The sequence below is a fragment of the Cupressus sempervirens genome, chromosome 5 (genome assembly GCF_028749045.1).
Source record: "Cupressus sempervirens isolate cs-2001-9-10 chromosome 5, ASM2874904v1, whole genome shotgun sequence".
Lineage (NCBI taxonomy): Eukaryota > Viridiplantae > Streptophyta > Pinopsida > Cupressales > Cupressaceae > Cupressus > Cupressus sempervirens.
In genome coordinates, this window is record NC_143122.1 from 826,404,834 (window position 1) to 826,426,919 (window position 22,086).

Sequence of the window (22,086 nt, forward strand, 5' to 3'; positions counted from 1 at the left end):
ATTTACTCATTGTTATTGCTTTCCACTTTTCTTGTGTGAAGCTGAGGCATATGTATTTGAGACACTTGACTTAACCATTTTTGAGTCATCGATTAGTTATACTTGGTTACTTTTCAGTCGCCATGATGGGACTGAAGTGTTGATTTATTTCTCGATGTTGTCATGTTGTGACATGTTTTGACTCGACCATTTTGGAGTCTTCAATCAATATTATTTTCTTTGAGATGCATTTTTGGTTTCTCATTAAGAACTAATGGATATGGTGATTTATCATTGATATGGATATTGAGATTTATACGGTTACTTGATGAGGACCGATGGATATTGTGATTATCTTTGATATTGTGGATATTTGATATTCTTATTGTGGATTATCTTTTGGTATTTTTTCAGTCGCTTGTATAGGATTGATGTGATTTTGTGATTTATGATTCCATGAGCCTAGGGTAGGTTATCTACTTGTAGTATCAGGAAGTCGCTTGCAATGGGGCTTAGGGCCCTAAGTGGCTGCTAGGGTAACTCATTGTAAGTTATTTAATAAGTAAAAACATTTACACTAAATGGGGATTAAAATGAACCTAATAAGATAATTGTATGTTCTCGCCCATGCCTTGAGTGCTAGTACAGGCTAGGATGGGAGTAGAGAGAACATTTGGTTGCAACCTTGCATTCCATAGTATGCCTCATCAGTATGAGAGGATACTAGTGGCTGCATAGGGATCACTAGGGGGCTGAGGTCTATTGAGAGACTACCAGGGTAACTCTAGTGTTATCCATGCGATGACACTTTCTCACTTACATAATAGGTTTCCTACGTGTCTTGTGTGCCTCTGGGTATAGGTGTTGACCCTTTATGATGGAACCTTTGAGTTAGTATAGTTTTAGGATTCCTAGACTTAAGGAGTTTATGTGTTATGTGATTTGATATCTTGTTGAGACTTGAGACTATTTCCTCCAGCACTTTCTTTGTTGGTATTTATCTTCATTATGTTCTTGGATCATTATGATGGATATTATTTAGTGACATGTTTCTTAATATTGATGATTAGCATGTGATAGATGATTTTATCTGATTTGTGGGATCATCTTATGCTTTATTCTTGCATGTTAGATTTCTTTATGCATATGATGTAGTATGTTTTAGGAGTGACATCTCTATTTACTATACTACTTATGATCTCTTTCGTGGCTTGGGATGTTACACAAGGAGGGATGGCTAGGTCCCATGATGGTCTAATGATGCTATTTATGGTTGGGAGGAACCGTGCTGTCATGCCTGACCCTACTTCTTCCTGTTTCTCTTTATTCACTTTAGATTTTGTTTTGACACAAGTTCTGTGGCTGGGAGATTTTATATTTTAAACACTATTTTATTATATCAGATAGGTTAGTTTTGGTTTTATGAGATACATATATTTTGGATACTACTTTTGCATTGCAATTGGACTATTCTCGGGTTTACAGCTGATCTATTTTAGTTGTAGTGTTGATTTTGAAATACATCATTTGATCTTTGATTTGAATCAGGTTTTGATTAGAATTACTGTTTTCATGGAATTCTTGTTACAGGATTGTAATTGTAGGATTTCTAGTTATGGCTATGCTTGTGAAAATCATAATTGGTATCTTCAAGTTGATCCGGTATAACTTATGTATTGGTACATTTGATTTTTATATTCTTCTGCAGGTATATTAGATTGTGAGCATAATGTTAAAAGGATGTTTGTAAAACTCTTTTGTGTTTTTATGTAACTGTGTATATGTTTACATAGATGTTAATCTTTATCTTATTGATGGAAAAAAAACATATCTGGTACATGTATGACAAATGCATTCTAGTATTATTAGGAATTTCTTAGGTATATTGCTATCTTTATTATTTCTGAGAAATTCATTCCATGCCTTTAAGTTCTTGATTTGTGAATATATTTATATAAAGGGATAATTTGATAAGTCACACACAAAATTCATATAAATATTTGTATGAGATATTCGCACATATATTCACATAAATTCTTGTGTGGAGTAATGGTTTTGGGAGCTTGCAATGTTTAAATACTATGGCAATAACCATTGGGGGTGATTTTATTATGCACTTATTATTTATATTTGAATAAAACCATTTACCATAAAACCCTAGAGGGTTTCACATTATTTGAATAGGTAAAAAAAAATGTTTTTTTTTTTTGAGGCCAAAATGGCAGAGGCTATTAGGAAAGCCATATGCACAACTCTTTGAGAGTTGCAAATTTATTAAATGCTCTTTTATGGAGGCTTTACTATCCTTGAAGGAATGTCAACCTTTGCTATTTGAAAGAGGATTTCGATAGAAATGACCTAAATTTGGGCCTTTTTCCTCTGTTTCGAGTAACACCTATGTGTGTTGTTGCTGGGTTTCCAGCAAGATGTGGGGTTTCTGTTGGAAGGATTTTCTTGCTTATGTAATTGAGCAAAAGGGAACTCAATGGAAGTTTTCTTGTAGTTGGAAATTTGGTTTCAGTTGTTTTGCATTGTGGAAATTTTGTTCTGATTGGGGCTTCGGAGTCGAGTAGAATTTTGGAGCTCTAAGTTGAACATTTTTATTCATCTGCTGAGTTTTGAGGTAGGGGGGCAGTTCCTAACCTTTTCCCTTTTACTGTTATAGGTGTTAATTTTGTTTTAAGGAAATTGGGAAGTTCAGTTTTAAGTTACACTTGTCGATACCCAAGTGTGGGTATATGTAGGGTTGGACAATTAGAGTCGAACTCTGCACGTATCCATATTTGGATATCGAGCAATATGAGTTTTCAAACATTGTGTTGTTGGGATTTTGTGTTTATGTTATCCATGAATGAATACGATGTTCACCGTATGTATTTAGGATGTCAAAATCTTAGTGCATAGTGGTTATAATCCATTCGTAGACAGTGAGGTTTTGTTTCTGAAGTATTATTAGTAGGAATTGAAGGCAATGACATTTTGTCAAACATTTGTCTTGTGTCACAAATAAAATTTTATTTGGAAATTCTATTATTAAATTGAGGTTCGATGATATTGTATACAGTTGGTTTTAATGTCAATATGGAACTATAGGTTGTAGTTAATTTCAATAAGAACAGTCAGCAGTAAACATGTTAAAAGCATTAGTCGATCTTTGTTAAAGATTTTCAAAGGAAGTTGTATTCTGTTCATTTTTTATCACTGGCAGGAATGATATTTTGACATAATGTATAAATTGTAATTTTGAAAACAAACATACATATATAATCAAGGTATTGACATATTGTTAAATAGTTGTGTAAAATGTTGAAAGATTTACATGAAAACTTTTCGTGAAACAAAATAATTTGCATTAGGATGATATATATATATATATATATATATATATATATATATATATATATATATATATATATATATATATATATATATATATATATATATATATATATATACAGATGTTAAATCGACATCATTGTCTTTGATCTCTGTATAAATATTGAATAAACCTTGAAGATAGGTAATCTGTCAAGAATGCGTAAATGGATAAGAATTATTTCAATAGCTTTAATACGTTTTCGTTGAAATTAAATGCTTTAAAATAGAAGTCTTTTATTTCGAAAGATGTATTCTTTTACATATTTGATTACAGAACTATTAGAATTCATTGTTGAATAGAAAATTTGTTTTCAAATAAAAAGGTGAATTTATGATATGTGATTAATGAAATTTCATTATTATCATAAATTACTTTAATATCTTAGTCATTACGAAGGATAAGTTAGTTTTTTCTATCAGTGGTATTCAATTGTATAGTATTAAGGTTTGATAAATGTCATTAAATGGTCAAGTCAGTTTAATTATATTTATGGGATCGTCGTATTATAGTTTTGGTTTCTGTTGTTGTAATGACCTAAGTTTACTTTTGGAATTCGCAAAAGAGGATGTGTTTCAATTTGATAAGGAATGTAGTATTACATGTTATATTGAATAGTTATTCATTACATGTGCATTCTTAGTAAATTTGTTTAAAGTGTGTTTAAGAATAGTTGTGATGAACGTATATCGAGGTGGCTAAATTTGGTTTATCCTATTTAGTTAATTAATTCAGTGATAGCTTTAAAATAAATTGGGTGGGTTAATTTCACATAAAAGATAATTGGCCTTACCTATGACTTAAACCTATATGGTTAAGTACGGAGAAAAGACATGTCTCTATTCAGTCAATGACAAGTAAAATAGAGAATATTGTTATATGATGACTAAGAGCATACCATATTTGGATGCAGAAACTTAGTGCCATAATGATGACACCTTAGAATATATATGTTCCATTTATGAGTTATTCTTAGTGCAGGTTTAATTTAGCAATGCAAAGTAATTATTTACTTTTTGTATATTATTACCAGATTTGCACTATGTTAGATGGATTAGAAATCTATTTTTGGATATCTATATGTTGGTACTAAGATGTATGCAGATGGATTTCACTTTTAAACTCAGTATGTACTGAGCCCCTGTTTGTGTTATGTTGCTTTCTATGTGGTTTTCAGGTGCTTCGAGTTTCAAGTAGCTAAGGATATTTATCGAAGTTACTTTTTGAATCAGTATTTAGGATTCCTATATTGGACATAAGTGTCAAGAAATGAAATTGTATTTCATTATAGTTCTGAACTCTTTATGTATTCTTATTGTAATGAAAATGTATTTGGACGATATTCTCTTTCATTGGGAACTTTTCTGTATAAGAGTGATTTAGTCCTTGTATTGGAATTTGTGTTGAGATGATTTAAAAAAAAAATTATTGCATTTATGGAATTGTATTTTGTTTTAGATTCTTTTGGTTATGTCTTGTGTGGCATTACACGTGCACTTATATTAGCTGTATTTTATGATGTATGGATATCTTGTACATCTGGTTGTTATATCTTTATTGATGGATGGATGTATCATGCATGTTAATAGTTTCACTTACTCTATTGTACCTTGTATCATAGATTCGATGAGGATGATGTATCTTTATTTTTACATGTGTTTAATCTTTTATGCTTTTCATACCCTATGACATGTACAATGGATGATTGAGTATTCTAAATTTAACTACCAAGAGGCATTTAGAACAAATGTGTAATATGGACATTCGAATTTCTATTTGTTCTTTCATGTGGATTTGGTAGTGGTTAGACTTAGTATTAATTAAATTAAATGTGACTCAACATCTTGGGATCCTTAAGGAATGTAACCTGTTATGTATGCTTATAGTTGATTGTATGTTATTGCTTCTACTACTATGTGTTTGATGTGAATGGTTTATCTTTCTTGTCAATCTTAAGGGAAGTTTTGATGATTGCATGAAGATACTGTCAGCTTAAGATAGAAGAACAACATTTTTGATAGAAATTTTTGACATTGTAACCTTTGTCATTAATCTCAAAGGGGGGGAAAAATGCATAAGAAAATTGTAAATTAGGTAAAGAGAAGATAAAATTGTAAGATATGAAATCATATTGTAAGGGGAAGCATATGTAAGATGGACAAGTTGTGATAGATGTAATGTTACTATTTTTAAAATTTTTTTTTGATACTTAGCCAATTTTCTCTATTTTGTTGTCATCAATACCAAAGGGGGAGATTGTTGACAATTGACTAATGAAGATATATAATTTTTGTCATTTATGGAAACACATGGTGTACATGTTTACAAGAAACCTTGAAAATAAAAATACCTAGCTTTTGGTACTCAACAAATTGTCTAAGTATGAATTTGGTTTACAACAATGTATTGTATTGTATTTAACTTGTTACTGACATCATATTATGATTAGTAAAGTTAGATGGAGATTGTATACATGTTGATGATGACATGTATAACCTCAAAAGTTAGTATGGATTGTATGGAAAAGAGATATTCATGTTTTACCAATAAAATAGGACAATGGAATTAAATGAAAGAAATTGTTTTGTTTACAAAATAATTACTTGACCTATTAGGGCCAACATCCTAGATGTTTACTCTAAGTTGGAAAACTATATTATGGTCTTAATTGAACTTGCAACAATTTGTGAAAAGGAATGGTATTTATACAAAGGACATCTTGTGAATTAAATTGGAATAGTGATGTGTAAGTTGTGGGAGTATTGTGGTATAGAAACTTATTGTGAAGTGATATATGCAAAGTTTGTAAAAGCTATTTTGTGATCTAAGATCATTCTAAAGACCAGAGATCAATTAAGAAAGAAGTTATAATACCTATATTCTAGAAGTTTGATTACTTGTTTGGGCAATGAGCTCTTCTTGTAATCAGAAGTGCATGTTTGGGCAATGGGCTTACTTGCATCTATTGTACTACAACTTGTAATTGGGTTGGCACAACTCCTAACAAGATTGGAATCTCCTAACAAGGATTCAAAGTCTCCCAACAAGGACTCTATTTATTGAATTTTATCATTGAATCCTAATAGGGTCCATCCTCTAAAAAGGAACTTATATATCAATATATTATATAGTGGGTATGATCCCCACCAAGGTTTTCCCTAGTTAGAAAAAATGGTGTTATGAGTTATCTTTTTGCATGGTTACTATTACTGTTCAATATTACTTTATCACTTTGTTATGTATGGTTAAAGTAACAAACAATATCTAGTTGGCGACTTAAAGTTTATATATTACTAATTCACCCTGCCCTTCCCCCCCCCCCTCTAATAATTCCTATTTCCAACAATGCATGTAAAGAAAAAGAATATATCAATAAAATGTCATCACTTGATGGATCTACTACAAGAGAAAAAAATTAGACTTGAATATGTGAAGTCTAAAGAGAAAATTGTAGATATATTTATCAAGCTATTGCCTAAGGATTCTTTTGAGAATCTAAGAGGTAAACTTGAGGTCCTGCCCCTATCCAAAATTTAGAAGATGCATAATGCATAAATTCATGGATGGATAGAAATGCATTTGTGGAGTTGATGCAAGAGTTCAATCTTTAGGAATTTCTTGAAGTTGCAAAGATGATTGTGATGAAATTGATGTATATTATACATGCAAGGTACAAGGATAACTACAAGGTTTTATAAGTTTTACATTGGAACTTAAGGTGACCTTGGGCATTACTATCAAAGAGAGAGAGTATTAGTAAAGAAGAAATGAAACTATTAGCAAAATGTTGGTGTAAATAAGTATTTACTTATTACACTTACTTAAGTTTTACTTAGGTTAATGCATTATTTAATTATTTTTCATTATTTTATTATTATTTTAGGTGAGATACTTAGGAGTTTGTGTACTCTCATTGAGTTACACAAATCTAATTATCCACATGGTGTCTACAACATAGGAGTATGCATCATTCACTAAGTTGTTATGATGACAAGATAGTTATCTGCACTCATCATTTAGCACATGTTGTCTACACCACTGATTTTCATGCTACAACATTGTAGGCTTATCCTCACATCATCACACTTAATCCTGTGCTCAATGCAGGATAACCCATATCTGGTGGACATGTGCCTGGTTGTATGACATATCATGATGTTGACTTCTATGCATTCTAGAAGCTCTCCCGAGGCCTTTATATTCAGGCATTCCTAGTGTACTCTCAACCAGTTATTGAATGAATATCATCATTCTGATAATACTCTATCTATTTTGGTCTAATGTGTGCTTGTGTTGAGTTCTTTAGTTCTTGGGTTAATTTTAGCCTAAGAAAAATTCTTACATGGTATCAGAGCTGAGGGAGATTCTCATCACGTAGCCGTTCGAGACTGTTCATGCTTCAGCACCTTGACACGATTTCGGAGGATTTGCAAAAATTGGGAGCATCTAGAGCCAAATCTGACCTCACTGTTGCATCTGGAGTGTCGATTTAGTGAAGATCAACTATAAATTTTCCTATTTTGATGAAAGTTGATCATGAGGCAAATTTTTTTTGCAAATCAAAACCTAGAGGCCCTAATTTGCAATTGCGTGTGGTCATTTTCATTGATATGATTATTGTATTTCAGATCTGCAATTTATTTTTGTATTTGGTATGTTTGGAATTATTTTTTCAAATTAATTCCTAGGCAGGAAATTTTTTTGGCCAAATTGGTCAGTGACACCCTAGCTCAGCTCTATTATTTTGGTGTGGAGGAATTATAAATTTTGCAGGATATTGTTTTTCTAAATTGTGGGCATTATCATTTGGCTTTATATTAATTGCTAGCTGTACCTACACCTACAACACATACATCGATGGCAATACAACCCCCCCCCACTGGACACAAATCTAACCGATGGCATCAAAAATCTTTGGTAGGCTTATTTATTTAGGCTTTGCGTACTTCACTATATAAACAGTCTGTAGACTACTCACCCCACAAATGTGGGATAATTCCACACACATTTTGGTGAATGCTATTATTATATTTCTTGGCTCGAAAAATTTAGTTTTTGGATCCGCATTGAGTTTTAACTTGTCAACATCTAAAATGTGATCTTGGTGATCGCTATTTAAATTTTTGGCATCACAGAGTGCAAACTATCCCTCTGCCATGCAGCCGCATTTTCAAAGGATAGGCAGTAAAATTTTGCTGGCCATAGTGCCCAGTCAGCGATGATTAGTGCCTACTCCATTTTGCTGCCACATAGATAGTGACTGTATAGTCAGACCTGCTAGCACCATGTGTCCCCAGATCTGGATGAAAGCCCACCCACGTCAGCTTGCCACTGGGACATATCTATGACCAATCAGCCCCCAACACGTGGACACAATTTTGTCCCAGTTAGCCCCACATCATTTTTGAGTTAGAAGCCATGTCAACTTGAACTGTACCAGAATGTACATTTCCACTACAAAATTTCCACATCATTAGCCATGTCATCTAGTGGGCCTATTTTTTGCTAACATCATCATTTTCTATAGCCTAAATTTGACACCCATATAGATGTCATTCTAGGTCAAATTAGAACTACTATGATGATCATATGACTGTCAAATTTAACCCCATGATTCGCTAATGCAACCCCTCTCTAGATTCATTTTGGTTTTTGTAGTCTGACTTTGGGAGGCCATAACTTGCACATTTAGACTCCAAATCAGGTGCAATTTGTTTTTGAAATTGGGTAAAATTTTCTAAATTTTTTAGTGGTATAGCTATTTTCTAGTTTTGGTGCATGGATTGTTCAAAAATTGCATTTTTTGGTGACTGTACCTGGATAATCCTACATTTTGCAACTTCAAATGCTCCATACGGGCACATCTAGAGTCGAAAATAGGTTTTATTTTTTTTTAAAAGTGCGTATTTTTTTGTCTACTTTCCAGATCTGGTATCAAATTGTAGTGTTGTGTGGATAAAATTGTCACTTTCAGTAATAGGGTCTTTCTTTGCTTTGTAATGCTTTAGAATTGTAGCACATTGTAAAGTTTTAGATTTTTACTCCATTAAGAGGTTGTAACAAGAAAAAATAGAAGTCCACAAATGCCAAAATTAGTAAGTGGCCCATTATAATCGCACTACTGATAAAGTGCCCAAAGCATCTATTTTGGGGGGGTGTTCTTTGTGTTGTGTTCTCTGTTTTCTGCACATTTCTTTCACTTTCTGCATTATGGGAAACTTTAAGTTTCCTAAATTAACTCCTCATAACTATGCTTTGTGGTCAATCAAAATTTTGTATCACTTAATGCATAATGGAATTTCACAATATGTAGATGGTACTCTTCCTAAACCAGCAGGTGATAATGTATCAACAAGTGAAATTTTAGATTGGGTAGTAATGGATAGGAAAGCCCTAGGTGATATATGTTTTGGGGTAGATGATAAGATCATGTATCAAATCAAGAAATGTACTACATCCAAGGAAGCTTGGGATACCCTCGAAAGCCTTTATGGTAAAGTGTCTGAAGAGGATGTGTTCAAAATTGAAGATGAGCTTGTATCCTTAGATCTTAAGTCGTATGAATCCATACAGGACTTCATCATCAAGGTGAATGAATTAAGAACAAAGCTTACTGATTGTGGGAGTTCTATTAAAGATGATAGACTGATCTATCTCATACATAAAAAGTTTCCACCAGAGTATTCCACATTTGTATCTTCTTTTAACACCTCAAAGACTACTTTAGGGTCTACCTATAAGAAAGTCACTTTTGATGAATATGGTAAATTGTTGGATGATGAAGAAAACAAGTTGAAATAAATGGGGATTATCAAAACACCTCAATCCAAAGCATTGGTGGCAAATAAGGGTTCTCAACATTCAGCTGGACAGTCTTCAAATAAAGGAAAGGGTAAGAAGAAGTGGAAGAAAGATAAATTTGAGGATGTAGAAAAGACAAAACTTCAATCCAATCAACAAGGCAAGTCCTCGAATTCCAACAAGAAAGGGGACAACAATAATAAGGAGAAGAAGAAGTGTGCTTATTGCAAGAAATCGGGTCATGAAGAGCATGAGTGTTATCTCAAAAAGATTGATGAGTTGACCAACATCATGAAGAAACATAATGTTCCATTGCCTAATGCTTACAAGGACAAAGGGTCTTCTTCAAATTCAAAGGGCAAAGGGCAAGCACTCATGGAAAATGAAAACTCTTCAAATGAATGGATATTTGACTTAGGTGCCTCATATCACATGGGTTCTTCAAAGGAGGATTTTTCTTCATTGAATCACTCAAAGGTACCACACATCTTCATGGGGAATGATAGCAAAATGGAAGTTGATGGGAAATGAAACGTGGAGATGGAAAATGGAGAGTTTCAAGAGGTTCTCTATGTTCCAAACCTAAGCTCAAATCTCCTCTCAATCTACCAAATCACTCACCTTGGAGATGGACATAGAGTTGAGTTCCTTCTAGACTCAATAAAAGTGCACAGTCTTCAAGACAATTCCTTGGTTGCAGTGAGGAAATGAATGATCACAAGAGGTTGTACTCTTTCTCTCATTTTGTGTCCAAGACTCCTTCAAACGCCTTGTTATCTCAATCAAATTCAAACATGCAATTATGGCATGAGCGGTAGGTCATCTTGACTACCACTACCTTTAACAACTTTGCACATACCACATGGTGAAAGTTCTACCTCAAATCAACTTTTCTAATGGTGAATGTTCAAAAAATTTATTGGATATGCATCTAGAGGGGAAGTTACAAAGAGAGAAGTCTTCTAGAGCAATAGGTATTCTAGAGATGGTTCACATGGTATTAATAGGTCCTTTTGCATTCAACCAGGGTCACTATATACTCACCTTTGTTGATGACTTTTCAAGGTTCACTTGGGTCTACTTTCTGCATAGTAAGGGTGAAGTGTTGGAAAACTTTCTAGCCTTCAAGGATCATGTAGAACGGAAATCCAAAAAGGCCATCAAAGTACTTCGAATGGACAATGGAAGAATGGATGTGAATAGAAGACTTAAGGACTTTTGTAGACATGAGGGAATTGGTCCTCAAACTCCTTCAGCATTCAGTCCACATAGGACAGATGTTGTAGCTTTGAGGATCCAAACTCTAAAGTCTATGACAAGTTGCAAGATTCATGCCAAGTCTCTAGATCCATCATTAGAAGTCAAAGCAATCTCATGTGCCACTCACATTCTTAATCGTTCTCCTCATCTAGCCTTAGATGGAAAAACTCCTTTTGAGGCATGGTGCAGCAGAAAACCTATTGTGACATACTTCAAAGTCTTCAATTGTTCTGCATGGGCAAAGAAATCTTCTAGGGGATGTAAGGCACAACCATCTCAGCCTTGTACCTTCATTGGTTATGAAGATGGTGTGAAGGCATATAGACTTCTAGATCTAGAGACTCATCAGATTTTTGTGGAGAAGGATGTACATTTTGAGGAAAGTTCTCCCAAGTTGTCCTCTACTCCTCTCCACACATCATATTGTGTGGATACTGATAGTGATTTTAGTGATAGTGCTTCAACAGATTCTGACATGTGGGGTTCTATTGACAGTTGCAATGAGAGGTCACTTCATCAGTTCACACTACATGCATACATAAGCATAGTGATAGGTCCAGAACATTAGGGTACATTCAGTCTTCTAGATACAGGTTTAGTGATAGATTTGGGGGATAGTATTCATGATCTACCTCTTCTTCATGATGCAGAATTATGTTCTTTAGTTGTCATGAGGGTTTCAAACTCTCTTGTTCATTCTCTACTTGATTGATCCTCCTAGGTTGAAGTGATTGTAGATACTTATGATCAACAGTTGCAGTAGGATTATTCATCAGTTGTAGAGATAGACAGTTCTTTGGGACAGGTTCTTCAGCTAGTTGAGCAAGTTTTAGAGACATCACTTATCCATGGGATTCTTTCCACACATAGCAGAAGCATCTCATGTGCACCCTTGGCATTTTTTCTTCCTAAGGTGAGGAACACCATTCTGCAGTCTTGAATCAGCTTCTTCATTAGAGCATTCACTATTTGGTATTCTTCTTTGGGTGGGGGGGAGCCCATCCTCTCTCTCTACCTCTTCTCATCATTCTCTTATGTATATATTGTATGTATGTCATAATGGGGGAGTCTTGATTACTCCATCCATCCATGCATCCCCTTTATCTCTCTTTTTGGGGGAGGGTTTTTCCCATGAGGTTTTTCCTTTTTCCTTACTTTATGGGAGATTGCATATCATTATGTACATGGGTACCTTACATGGCCTAGTAGCCGGGACCCATATTGCATTTCATCCTAGATTTTTTAGGCTTAAGGGCATTCCCCTAAGTTGCACTTAAGGAGCGGTGTTGGTGTAAATAAGTATTTACTTATTACACTTACTTAAGTTTTACTTAGGCTAATGCATTATTTAATTATTTTTCATTATTTTATTATTATTTTAGGTGAGACACTTAGGAGTTTTTTTTGAGTTACACAACTCTAATTATGTACATGGTGTCTACAACATAGGAGTATGCATCATTCACTGAGTTGTCATGATGAAAACATAGTTATTTGCACTCCTCATTTAGCACATGTTTTCTACACCACTAATTTGCATGCTACACCATTGTAGGCTTATCCTCACATCATTGCACTTAATCCCGTGCTCAATGGAGGATAACCCATATCTAGTGGACATGTGTCTGGTTGTATGATATATCATGATGCTAACTTCTATGCATTCTAGAAGTTGTCCTGAGGCCTTTATATTCAGGCACTCCTAGTGTACTCTCAACTAGTTATTGAATGAATATCATCATTTTGATCATACTCTACCTATTTTGGTCTATTGTGTTCTTGTGGTGAGTTCTTTAGTTCTTGGGTGAATTTTGGCCTAAGCCAAATTCTTACACAAAAGGGGGAGAAGTATACCAAAGGAGATAAGAATCAGAAAATAAGGAGAAAAATAAGTCAAAGGGAGATTAAGTGACTAAGATAAAGTAGATGATTTCATAATGAATGATGCTAATGTTGAACAAATGAAAGAGATCATATCCTTTGGGGGATAAATGTTGAAGATGTTTTTTTCTATTGAATATATAGACTGAGTACACATGTTAAGGAAATATGTTGGAAAAAATCAAAATGAAGATTTGTAAATTGAAAATTCATATTATTGTCATTGCATAAAATTGATTGTCTTATGTAATGATTTGTAATGTAAAATCACATGTTATGTTTCTCCATCAATGCAAGGGTGAGATTTTTATCCCTAGTAGATGATGCAACTACGAATGTTATGAATGTATGTAAAAGGGTTGTATAAATTATTATGTTTTCTTTGATATCAAGTCTTAATTGGCTAGACATGATACTAATTCAGTAAAGTACCATATCATTTGATTGATGAAGAAGATTTTCAATGGGCACTTGAATGAGTTGGACAATGATAATATAATTTTGGTTTGATTGTTTACAATCATGTAATATTGTAATGAAAAGAGTTATTCAAGATACACCCAGTGACAGAGTGAAATATGGAAGACAATTTACTTCAAGTGACTATAGTGTTCACGGAGTAGTTGGCTAAACAAAGACAAAGTTTAGTATTAATTGAGAATGTCTAGTACTGACAAAGTAATATATTACTTGATTGTAATTTTATGCTTACTGAGTAAAAAAAAGATGTAATTTTTTATAAAGATGGAATTTGAGGCCAAATTTTGGTTAAAATAAAGAATGTTCGAGAAGTTCAAAGGCATGGGTCAAAGTCTGTTACAAGATCAATGGATGGAAAAATATAATGAAGATCTTATGATATAGTTTGAAGAAGGATAAGGATGAGAACAAAGTTCTATATGAGTTTTATTTCATAAGTAGTGCCTAGATTCATTGTATGTAGTATGAATATAAGATCAACGATCATGGTTAAGCAACAATAATTGGAAGAATCTAGAAACATAGAGACTACTATTTAAGGAGTACATTCGAGTTTCTATTGGCTAGTTGAATGTTGATTATGGTGGAATTACTAGAGAAATAGGATTGATGTGTGAATTTGTTGAAGTCAAAAGAAGCGAAGCTGAAATGGGAAAAGAAGAAAGAAGATAAAAGAAGAGTAAAGGAAAAGTGAAAGAGTGAAGGTGTGAATCATCAAGTGAGAGAGAAGAAAGAGTCAAGAAGAAAATAGATCTAAACAAGAAAGGTAGTACTAAACCTAAAAGATTAATTTCTAATATTGCTTTCTAATCATTGCAGTAGAAAAATCTCTTAACCAAGTGGACTTAACAAGTTTGTGAAATCCTATATGGAAACATTGATTAGTGGTATTTATAATTCTTTTAGAGAAGGCCACTCTTTAGACAAGATCAAGGAGTGATAAGGTCTAGATGATATTTTGGTGTAGATCCTCTAACAAGGTCACATTAACAATGTGTTAGTGAATAGTTTTTCCCATGCATGTTCATATATCAAAACTAAGAAAAGAATGTAAACTAACAAATGAATTCCTACTCGAATAACTTAGGAATTCTCTGCTTAACATTTCTTCAAATGAAATAGGTGTAGCTACCTTTATTGTATTGAAAGTTTTAACTAAATAAACTCAACAGAATAACTCTCTAAGAATGTAATCTGCTAGAGATGTTGAAACAACTTATTTTATCTCATCAATATGAATCAAACCTTAATGTAGAAGAACCACTCGACTTTAATTATAAAAATGATCCACATAGCTGAATAATTAAATTATCGAGCAGGCAAATTTCATGAACTAATTTCCCACAAAATTTCCAAATTTAGAGTTCACAGTTTCAAAATCGATAACAGGTGCAGCTAAAAGCTTAAATAATATCTATAGAAATACCACAAATAAGTAGACAATAGTACCCACTTACAAAGCTTTCAACCCAAAATCAAACTATAGAGTTTCAAGTATCTGCTGAAGTTCTGAAATTTTACTTCTAAACTGGACATAAAACTATAAACAAAAGTAGTTATGTCTACCAGTCTGCCGGAGAAATTTGAACCCCCTAAAATAATACTAATTATTACATTTATAGGCATGGGGCTGGACTTAAGCAAAAATTACCCCGCCAGGAGTTAATTGTCTTTTGGAATAACTGATAACTGAAATTGCAAGAAAACCAAACAGTAAAGAAACTATAGCTAAGAAGTTCTTGATCAGTTTGGACTGTAGCCACCAAATTCTCCTCTTGCCAACTTCCACATTTCATAGGTAGCTGAGAAGGTGGAAATAATGGATTGATGTGGAAGACCAATGTAGGTGATCTGTTGTTTCTAAATTTCCTTTATCTTCTTCAATTTAGCAACCTTTTCCTCGTGCATCTCCAAGTGCTTCAGGTTGATAATCAACATAGCTTCAGTGTGAGCCACGTTGGAGAAATCCTACTTGACTGGTGTCCTCTTGTGCTGCCATTCCTAAAATTTCTTTTGGACTTCTTTGATTATTTTGTCTGATTGGGCAACAGAGTCATCTTCTCTTTCCATGAACTATTTTACAAACCACTTAAGGTCATTTTGAATAATATGATGTATAACCTTAAGTTCTTGCAATGCTTGTTTGATTTCAGATACCCCTTGTGCCAGTGCTTCATTTTGCCATTCGATGCAATCTTTTATGACATATAGAGTTTTTTCATCAAGACCCGCTATAGGACATTCAGCTTGAAATTTTTGCAACTCGAATTCTTGCACATCTTCTAGCGATATTACCACTTTTGCCCAGTTATTCTTCTCTTTTTCATAGCCATCATTACTCGCCTCCACCTTTTTAGTAATATTTGATATCTCCTTTGAGGCCTGATCTAAATGTCCAATGTGTTTTATAGTATTAAGCAGAACATCTTGTACCCATTCAGTTGCTACTTTGGCTACTGCTTTGCACTTGTGTAGATTCTCCAGTGATTGTTGGTTGGTTGCAGAGGATACGTCAACAATGGCTAACATCTCACAGATAGGCTTGGCTTTAGGATGCAAGATAGTGTTAATATATTGCACCATGTTCTTTATTGTCTCCTTCATTTCTTGTTTGTCTTGCCCATCTTTCCACACTCTCTCCATGATCTTCTTATTGGACACCTCAAAGAATCTCATATCAACCTCACAGTTTCCTTTTCCCAAATTGACTTTTGTTATTTGGAAATCTTGAGGCACTACAAAATCATGAGAACTCCCACTAGGTGGTGTAGCTATCTCTGTTGCCCATCGACCTGAACTTTTGTCAAAATTGATTCTTGCTTTGATCCATGCTTTTTTTTACTTTGGGCGCTTTACCAAGGCATTTGCTAACCAGGTCATCAATAGGCATGGATATTGGGACCATACTTCTCTTCTTCTCCATTGAATTCTCAAGCCATTTAGGAGTAGTTTGATCCTTTGCAGCAGCAGGGGAACATTTAACTAAGGGGAGATTACTTTCCTGGTTTCCTGTATCCATTGGAGAATTATGGGAGTCAGGTATATTATCCACCATAGGTAGGTCTTCTGCTGTCTCCAAATCCACCATTATGGTGCTTTTACTTTTGATGGCTAATGCCTTCTTGGTGCTTGAGTAGGTTACTCTCCTTCCTTTTGGAGTTTCTTCTTGAACTTGAAGTTGAAGTATTTCTGGAACGGCTTCAAGTTCAACTTCAAGTGGACCTGCAATAGAATCAGGGACACTTCGATTAGTTTGCTTATGAGTAGTCCTTTTATCCTTGCTTTTTGAAGACTTCTCAAAAAAGTTTGGAGTAACCGCTACTTTTGATTTTATCCATTTGGCAGTTCTTACTATTACATCCTTGGTACAAGCATATACATCATTTTCCTCCCTTTTCTCCCAATCGATTTTAGGGATAGGCATGCATTCAATCTGATCCATATAAAATTGATCAAGCACACCTTTAGAATCATCATCTTTCAGCCCATAGATGTCTAATTCCACATTGAACATGGTGACTTGTTTAATGGTCAAGCGCGACCATAGTCTCTTCCTTACTTCAAATTCATCATGACAGTTTGCCCAAAAATCCTCTAGTTGCGGGGAATGAAAGAGAGAAGCTGCATTTTTGAGATTGTTTCTAATATAGCCTGTGTAGTCAAAATCTAACCGAGAGGTGAAAGATTTAAGACACAAGCAGTTTAAAGATTTAGCTAACAATATGGCTTCTTTCAAAATAGGGCATCTATAATGTCCAATTTCAATCGGGAAGAATACTAAAGAGGATTTTTTGGAAATTTGAAAGGACTCAACAAGGGAAGCAAACTACTGACACATTTCTGACAACACTAGAGAATCTGAGCAATAGCATGGTAATTTCAAAGGTTCACCAGGAAAACCACCCACTCTAATATAGGTAAATCTGGGAAATTGGATGAAATAACAACCATAAATTTGCACAACCTGCATGGCCTCCTCTGACATCCTATCATTTTCTCGACCTTGTAGTTCAAAAACTAGTTTCCCTAGAAAAACATCATTGACCTTCTTGAACTCTTTGAATGATATATCTTCTTGAAGATCTCTATAATACTGGTAGATAGGCATGTCATCTACCCAAGGTATATGTGGAAGATAATCACAATCTTTGGATGCGGCTAGGGTGTAAATCAAGAAAGAGGACAAGAAAAATGGGCCGCAATTGGTAACATCTATCAAGCCCTTATGTAGGTTTTCTATCATTAGGCCTGACCAATCGATGAATTTGACACCTTCAACTATCTTCTATATGAAGAAGTACATCCAAGACTCCCAATGGAAAGCATGTTCATTTCCCTTAATCTTATTTAGCAAGAATACAATATCTGCAATCTCCTTGATGAAGTGCTCGATGGTCAATGGTTTAGGCAACCTAGAACCTCCTTCTACAAGCTTCAAGAGCCAGGATTGAGCAATCTTGGTGTCATAGCTATTTTTGTTTGTAGCATACAAGTGTTATGCTTCTTTGAACATCCATGGCTCATAGGGTTCTTTATGAGGAATCCTAAGGGCAGAATTGACACTGGTCCTATTAATTTTGACAACTATTTCCCCTGAGGCTTTCTTAATGCATCTTGAAATAGGGTCAGAGTGGTTTGCACATTTGAGGATGAGCTCTGGGCATGGGATTGCAGTGGGAAAATTGGAAGCTTCTAATAAACCATTATCAACTAGCCTCTGGTAAATGAGACTTGATAGAGAAGCTTTGGCTATTTCAATAACTTCAGAAAAACTTCTATTAACCAAAAATTTATCACAAATTTTAGGCAAGGAACTGAGTAATGGAGGTTTCTCCAATTTGGGCATTTTTGGCCGAAAAAGTGTCATGATTATTATGACAGCAAATCTATAGGACCGAGTTTTAAAATAATTTCAAAATGAATCAAAGCACAACCAAAATGCAAAGGGGAAATGGAGATGCACTTACAGTGACAATGACACAACTCAAAATTCACCTTTCTTACCCAGAAGTGCCGAGATTTTTTTGGAGAAAATGAGATGAGTGGGAAAGGGTAATTTCATGCATTTAAGGAATGAAATGGACAGAGGAATGCAAGATGGATTTAGCAAGTAAAAATCATGATTGCTCATTCATGTGACATTCATCAGAAAAGGTGCCGCAGGTGTTCTTGTTTTAAATACCCTGTCAAATCTGCACGCATCTTCCCATAACAAGTAATCATGAAATGACATCATTAATACTCCATTAAGTATTGCTCAAACTGAATACATGCTACTTTAAATTTCTTTGCATATGACTTCAGGTGCTTTGGGAAAATATTATGCTAGGACCCACCTTGGAATGGCTCGACAATCTTTAATCTGCATACAAAAATCGTTAGTGGACAAAATCAACACTGAAATTGAAGTTAAAGTTTTGAGTGATCAGCTTCAACATCAAATTGGACTTCAAGCATACAAAGGTCGACTCGATAAAACTAGTGCACATATCACATGACAAACCAACAAGACTTTGAACCTGAAGTTGAAGTAAATTATGACTTCAAGTTCAAATTTAGAGGGATGACTTGGGACCAAAATTGGTTAGGTGAAGACCAAGATTACAAGCTCTAACACAATGTATATGTAAACCTTTAGAAAAAATTGGATCCTAGAAAAGCTCACTATAGAAGAGTGAATTTTTTGGGTTGTCGGTCCTAGGTGGTTTTTTCCTTTACAAGGTTTCCAAGTTAAAAATATTGGTGTCAAAATGTGAATGTTCTTTTGTTATAATTTATATAGTACATGTTATTTGTATTTTGCTACAACTTGGTAACAACTAGGTAAATGATCGATATTAACTAAAGTTTATTACTAATGGCCAGTTATAATAAAAATAGTGAATGAATAGTTTGGAATGAATCTATTAAGTTAATTATGAATTTGAATGATATCATTGAGTGAATTTTTTTTTAATTTACGAAGGGACTATAGGATAACTAGACACAATAGATTCACAGTCCCCTCTCAATTATCTAACAATAAGTCACTACCTCCCAACCTTAAGGTAACCTAGTCAAGAACCACTCCCATCATGTAGGGGAGATAATGTACAATCCATGTATGTATAATTAAACATCATAAATCCTAGGAAAAGTATCTAAAAAATCTCTACAAAAAATGGTATTAATCATATGAAAAGAAAATCCTAGAGGCAACTCAAAACAAAACCACAAATATAAATATAAATAGGAAACCTAAGGTTCATATGGGGAAGTTTCATCACATGAGTCAACTCTAAGGCTATCTTGATAGTCTCTTTGGACTCTGACCCCCTAATGACTCCTTGCAACATTAGTAATTCTTTCATGCAAATAAAGAAACTAACTATGCAAGATCAAAGTCAAGCATCTTCTTCTACTCCCATCCTATCTTGTACTAGTGCTCAAGGTATGGGCAAGGAACACTTAATCTTTTTAATTCATTTTAGAACTCTCTATTTAATGTGTAGTGTTATTACTTAACTAAGTTACTTACAATGAGTTATCCTAACAACCACTTAGGGATCTGGTCCCCATTGCAAGCCACTTCTGCCCTATTGGTGCAAGGGCCCTAGGTCTTGAATAAGGTGGTCAAACACCAAGGAGAAGAATTTGAAGGTCAATAAGTGTCCAATTTGACACATGTTAGTTTAGATATTCTTATTGTGCATTTTAGACATCTTGATTTCATGTTATGCTAAGGTTACAAGTAAAGTCAAAGAGTGGTCAATGATTGATCAAACATGGGGAGTTGACCAATAATCATCAATTTTTAGTTTCATAAAATTTGTTCATGTTTTGGTATTTTTAGGTAGCCTTGGTGAAGTTTTTATGTAAAAATTACAAAATTGCAAAAAAAAGGTTGTCATGCAATTTTTTGTGCAACTTTTCTTGAAAAAGGAGGGAAGCTCAACAATCAGAACTTGGTTTGGATTTTTAATAGGTCGATGAAGTTGTAAAGAAAAGGTAAAGGGTATATAATTGGTTTATCTTCCATCTTGAAGGTTAGAGATACCATGTACAGATTTGGAATGAATGAATACATTTCTTTGGAGGGAGAATTTGTGCACAATTAGCAGTTTTATTTCTAAAATTGGAATACGGTGGTAGTAAGTAATTGTTTTATAATTTTAGAAAGTTTTATATTTTCTATTTGATGGAGGAAAATTTATGTTTGTCCAAATTAAAGAAGACTAATTTTAGTTTTAGTTATTTTGATGCCTGTTGTTTACCTTAAGTCTAGAATGAGGTTTTGGATGCATATTTTTGTTTTCTCTTAGTATTCATAGTAAAATTCTTGGAACTCAATGAGAAGGAAGATTTAAATGTGTGGATAACATGCATGGTGAAGTTGCTGATGTTCTTCATCAGAACAAGATGCAGTAGCATATACAATGACTGTAAACTCTAGTTTTTAATGTGTTGATTGCCAAAAATAATAGCATAGAAGTTGTCTTAGAAGTTGTGAAGGAAAAAAAATTGGTGGAAAGGTTGAAAAAATGATACCAGTGTTGATTGGAGAGAAGAATCCCTCATGGGTTTTGTGGTGGTAATCCTATAAGACCAAACATCATTTTTAAGCCTAAAGGCCTAAGAATAAGGGCTCGATAGGAAAATGCCTTAAACTTGAGATTTTGACCTCATATTTGGGATTTAGATATGGTTTTTCATAAATTAAGAAATTTTTCAATTTTTTTGGGTGGCTATGTGGAAGTTTTTGGAGTTTAGTATTATTTTGGATAAAACAAGACTACTAGGATTGAGCCCTTTTTAGGCGTCCTAGTTTAACTTTTGATATTGGTGTATTAAGAAGCCCTAGACCTATTAGTTGGCCAATAAAATTTGTTGAATATTGAAGAATGATGTGTTAGGTTTTATGGAATATTAAGATCTTGGAGGATGCAAGTGAAGTGAGGTGTGTCTATGGTTTTTATTTTGAGGAAGACTTTATAATACTTGGAAGATAGGGTAAATTAAGAGGCTGAAGTTGGTATGTGGATAAAAGACCTTTTCACATCTACCCTAGTCTTGAGTAGGTATTAGGAAGGATAGTTGGATAACCTTGGGAATTGTCCATCTATACTTGCATCAAAGTGGCATCAGAGCTCAACTTGGAGCTTTTAGTTGAATGTTTGCACCTGATTAGTGTTCTACATTAGGTATAAAAAAATGGTGACAAATGTGGAATTGCCCAAGGATATAAAAGAGGAGAAGGATGAGAATTAGATGTTGAAAGATAGGTTGTTGCAATTGGAAATCAAGGTAGTAGCAATGGAGAGAGCTACTAA